Source organism: Salvelinus namaycush, chromosome 14 (genome assembly GCF_016432855.1).
Source record: "Salvelinus namaycush isolate Seneca chromosome 14, SaNama_1.0, whole genome shotgun sequence".
Taxonomy (NCBI): Eukaryota; Metazoa; Chordata; class Actinopteri; order Salmoniformes; family Salmonidae; genus Salvelinus; species Salvelinus namaycush.
The window spans coordinates 35,559,248-35,565,320 of NC_052320.1; positions in this window are offsets into that span (position 1 = coordinate 35,559,248).

The window sequence follows — 6,073 nt, forward strand, 5'->3', positions numbered from 1 at the left end:
TGTGGTAGCCATACTGGTTAAGTGTGCCTTGGAGCAAGAGTATGAAAGAGTTGTCGCAGGAGTAAAATGAAAGCATCAATCCAGCGAGATTTAAGTGACAAGTGGATTTTGCACCCCTCAAACACAGGAAATATTTGGCTGAAAAAGACAGATCCTCAGGTGGGCAGGGCATGGCGTTGCTACCTAGAGAGCCAGGAGTTCAGGTGTGAGACTGGGGGAGCAGGTGGCAACTTCCAGTACAGGATGAATGGGCTATTGCCCTCTTCAGGAAAGAACATCACATTCCTTCTCTCGCTGACTCAGGCAAGCAATTCTGCAAACTGCTATAGATGGGCACACTACCAATGCTTTACAGAGCCTTTGATTCCCATGCCATGTCTATGAGGGCAGAATTATAATACAGCCTTTTGATGGAGTCTGATCAGCTCCCATGAATAACAATTACTGACAGACTGTTTGGAATACCCACGTTGGTCTTGTTTTATCACAACCACTTCAGACGAAATGCTCGTGGCTCTTCCTAGAGTCATGTATCGATTTAGGAGTATCGATGTATTTTTTTTTTACATTATCGCAGGATGTCTATACTGTCTCAGACCTCAACATGTGCAAAGGCACAACATGAAGCCTCGGCAGTAGGTGACATCATTTGACATTTGCCCAAAATGGCCACGGTGAGCCAATGCACGGAGAAGAAGCCTGTGGCTGCATGGCTGCTGTGTTTCGGGCTTGCTTCCTGAGAGTGTCCCCCCTTCCTCTGCCCTGCGTGATGTGGGCACAGATGAAGGAGAAGTGTTGCTCCGAGAAACAGGGGAGCAGGGAGACACACAGGAATGCAGCTCCAGTGGAGCCTCAAGGAGAGGAGGAGGGGGGGCAATTAATTTTGGGCTTCTTTTTTTCCCCACTTTCTCCTTCAGTCTCAGGCTACAGTTCTGTTGTTAAGACAACCAGAAGGAATGGCTGGCAACTGGTTGGTTTGTAACGCCTGTCTGTCCTCAAAAAGGGCTAGAGTAACAGGACACCACCACACATTCAAACACACAAACAAACAGGGGTACATTACACACACACACACACACCCCTCATCATGGACACGCCGGTGCTCTGCAGCCTCTGACATTCAAAAGCTAACTGTTTCTGTCAATCTCACTACTTTATCATGCCTAGAATGAAAGTGCTTTTTGGGGGTATTTGAATGAGTGAAAATAGCTATTCAGCTGCTATGACCCTTTATTAACACGCGTAGGGCTTCACAAAGCCCCTCGAATGGAGGCGGTCTTGTGCTCAGGTATGATGTCCCCTTTCATTCTCCGTGCTCGCCACCCATTGGCTCCCCGGCGCTGGTGGGCTTTTGTTCTCCCCCTCCCAACTCTCCCTCTCTCTGTCTGAGCGAGTGAATGGAAATACGCACAGATGTGTGGCGCTGTTCAAACTTCGCCTGCGTCGTCGCGCAACTGCCCAGTTAGACTGTATGTGTTGTCCTCTAACTGGGACGGTGGTTGAAAGATGCGATAGCCTATCCACCTGCTGATGCAACTCTAGCCGGGGTCTATTGCAGTGGTTCACCGGTGACCAGTCCAAGGGTAGTAGGCGTTCTCCAGGCGCAGACTGCGGCGGGGAAAGCAGCGGTTCTTTTCAGGATGGGAAACTCGGATCTCCAGCGTACTGGCATGGATGATGCAGCTCAGTGAGCCCATATTCCCTTCACTGCCGTATCTAATCTCAAATGCGGTCTAACAATTCCAGTGGCTGAAGGACTTTTTTTAGATGAAGGTTAGGGTATGAGGTCTGCCGTTTATCACTATATTTCACCTGTTTTCAACTGCTCGTCATGGCTATGGAAATCTCTGCCGGTAGGCTATGACTAATTTGTTCAGGATTAATTTTATAATTCTATTTAGCCTACCATTTAGGCATATTTACACACACGTTGAGTTATAAAAGCTGAACTGATGTGTGATGTTGCTGATCTTGAAAATAAATACATTTTGTCGTTTGTTTCGTAAATAATTCTGAGCATGTGTATGGGATTCAATGACCATAGTCGATATTTGTTTTATTTAAAGACCAATATCATGATGATTCCACTTTGATTTCATAATCCTCATAAGACCCTAATTGTTGATCTGATTCAATGGTGAATGAATGCCATTGCATTTTCTCTTGAGAAAGTGAGCTGGGGGTAACGGGGACACAAGAGGCACTCACAGACAGCGAGTTTAAACATTTCACTTGCAAACGGCAAGACATCTCCGAGAACGCGACGACGGAGGACAGGACAACAGGTGCCTCTGCTCACCTCGGCGGACACAGAACTGGCATTACGCAGCGGGGTCACAGTGAGAGTAGACGCCGTTTCCTCTTACCTGCTGTGAAAATGGGAAGGGTTAGTCATGTTTGTGCTGTTGATGAAAATATTGAAAATGGTGGTAAAGCAAGGAGTGGGGGAAAACTCTGAGCCCGCTCTGAGGTGGATCCATCCACACCTGTACCTTTCCTTACCCCTAGGGGCAACGCTGCACCATACTTGCTATAGTAGTGTAGTTATGACACCACTCCAGTATGAGTGTAAATAGTTCATGTAGTCTATGTGTAAGTTATGAGTATGGGTAGCTTATAGTCTGCTCGGAGTGCCCACTGCACTGTATGGCTTTTTATTCCTATCTGACTGCGTTGAGGGTTCATATAGGGATGGAAGCCATGCAGTGCGCTGGGCTCATATCACGCTGGACCACAGAAGAGGACCACGGAGACAATCCCCCACTGTTCATCCCCCCTCTCCCCATGATCCTAGTGATCTGTCTCCTACTGCAGCGAGACTGTCTGGAGCTTGTGGCTCTCTTATCAGTTCACAGACAGCTCCCTGAAGCGTTATAATACATCGAGGCTCCAGCACCACCCAGATGTATGTCCACAACAAGATACCTACCTACCTGTTACCTTTCCCCATGCCGTCAATGTTTCTATATCCCCCCTACGCAGCTTGTTCTGGTCTAATCTCGCATGTTGATTTTGAAAGATCATTTGGGTTTGGGCATGGTACAACCACAACAATTTGAGTCACTGATACTTTTTGTAAATAAATTACATTTTTTTAAAGACTAGACTAAAACATGTCATAGTGTGAGATAGAGAGAGAGGGTGAAATGGGGAGAGGGTGGTGCATATAGTTGTATATAACAAGTGTCAAGAGTGATACCCCTTCATATGCCCTCACACACACACACACACACACACACATATATATATATATATACGTTCTGTACCATCACTCATTCATATATCTTTATGTACATATTCTTCATCCCTTTACACTTGTGTGTATAAGGTAGCTGTTGTGAAATTGTTAGGTTAGATTACTCGTAGGTTATTACTGCACGGTCGGAACTAGAAGCACAAGCATTTCGCTACACTCGCATTAACATCTGCTAACCATGTGTATGTGACAAATAAAATTTGATTTGATATATGCTGGGAGTCAACCAGTTTATCTGGCCTTTGGATGTTCCTGTTGCAGACCATAGAACAAAAAAAACCTTCCTGCCACATTGTACAATACTGCCACCCTGAGTAAAGCACAGTGCACTGCATTTTACACTCAGTTTTTCTCATCAGCGTTCCTTAAATAACCACTACATATAACAATGGAGTGCACTAGGGGGCCGATTCAGATTTAGGAAATGTACACCTTTCCTACGCATTTTAGGAAATATACGCCTTTTTTACACACTCCTTTCCTATCCAATTCTCAGTAGTTGGTATTCAGACTTAACTTATGGAGGCACATACAGTTGAAGTCGGAAGTTTACATACACCTTAGCCAAATACATTTAAACTCAGTTTTTCAAAATTCTTGACATTCAATCCTAGTAAAAACTCCCTGTTTTAGGTCAGTTAAGATCACCACTTTATTTTAAGAATGTGAAATGTCAGAATAATAGTAGAGAGAATAAGTTATTTCAGCTTTAATTTCTTTCATCACATTCCCAGTGAGTCAGAAGTTTACATACACTCAATTAGTATTTGGTAGCATTGCCTTTAAATTGTTTAACTTGTGTCAAACGTTTCGGGTAGCCTTCCACAAGCTTCCCACAATAAGTTGGGTGAATGCTGGCCCATTCCTCCTGAAAGAGCTGGTGTAACTGAGTCAGGTTTGTAGGGCTCCTTGCTCGCACGTGCTTTTTCAGTTCTGCCCACAAATTTTCTATGGGATTGAAGTCAGGGCTTTGTGATGGCCACTCCAATACCTTGACTTTGTTATCCTTAAGCCATTTTGCCACAACTTTGGAAGTATGCGTGGGGTCATTGTCCATTTGGAAGACCCATTTGCGACCAATCTTTAAATTCCTGATGTCTTGAGATGTTGCTTCAATATATCCACATAATTTCCCTCCCACATGATGCCATCTATTTTGTGAAGTGCACCAGTCCCTCTTGCAGCAAAGCACCCCCACACCATGATGCTGCCACCCCCTTGCTTCACGGTTGGGATGGTGTTCTTCGGCTTGCAAGCCCCCCTTTTTCCTCCAAACATAACGATGGTCATTATGGCAAAAAAGTTATATCTTTGTTTCATCAGACCAGAGGACATTTCTCCAAAAAGTATGATCTTTGTCCCCATGTGCAGTTGCAAACCGTAGTCTGGCTTTTTTATGGCGGTTTTGGAGCAGTGGCTTCTTCCTTGCTGAGCGGCCTTTCAGGTTATGTCCATATAGGACTCGTTTTACTGTGGATAAAGATACTTTTGTACCTGTTTCCTCCAGCATCTTCACAAGGTCCTTTGCTGTTGTTCTGGGATTGATTTGCACTTTTCACACCAAAGTACGTTCATCTCTAGGAGACAGAACGCGTCTCCTTCCTGAGAGGTATGACGGCTGCGTGGTCCCATGGTGTTTGACTTGCGTACTATTGTTCGTACAGATGAACGTGCTACCTTCAGGATGAACCAGACTTGTGGAGGTCTACAATTTTTTTCTGAGGTCATGGCTGATATCTTTTGATTTTCCCATGATGTCAACCAAAGAGGCACTGAGTTTGAAGGTAGCCCTTGAAATACATCCACAGGTACACCTCCAATTGACCCAAACTATGTCAATTAGACTATCAGAAGCTTCTAAAGCCATGACATAATTTTCTGGAATTTTCCAAGCTGTTTGAAGGCACAGTCAACTTGACGTATGTAAACTTCTGACCCTCTGGAAATATGATACAGTGAATTATAGGTGAAATAATCTGTCTGTAAACAATTGTTGGAAAAAGTAGATGTCCTAACCGAATTTCCAAAACTATAGTTTGTTAACAAGAAATTTGTGGAGTGGTTGAAAAACGAGTTTTAATGACTCCAACCTAAGTGTATGTAAACTTCCGACTTCAACTGTAACACGATTTGCGTGCGTGGCTCAGTTGCGTGCACTAAATAAATGTAATCAGAGAGGAAGAGGCAAAGCGAGAAGGATAACTGGGCCCAAAATCTGTCTTCTCCAGCAGGTGGCGTTTTATAAATATATTTTTTTACTCACCACGTCTTTTTTTCAATAATCATGTTTCCATCCACAGTTTTCATGAAAGTAAAGTCGTACCATATAAACAAAAATCACGACAGGAAGTTTCTGTACACCTTGTTGTCAGGAACAAGTTAGTTTGGTGGGAACACCACTAGAGGGAAAATGCCATATTTTCTTTATGTAGATTTAAGGATATTTGCATGAATTGGATGGAAACCTAGCTAGTGTAGAGAATTTGGTCAACAAGAAACGCAATGGCTTTTTTGCTACTCGAGGCTTATTTGATCGAATATAAGTTTTATAATGCTTAGGTTGTTAACTGATTATAAGTAGGACACGTGACATCTCGCCATCTTTGAGGGGAAAAAAACACTTTATATCGGAGAATGGTCCCACCTGATCTTGCCTCCTCCTAGCTGCCTTATTCTCATTGTTAAAGCGTCCACTTGAATATATGGTCTATATAATGGATAATCTGTGATTTAATTCAACCCCAGAAAACACACTCCCTGGATGGCCTACCAATTTGATCAGGGCGTTTTTGTTCAATTTGTTTTAATGTTCATTTA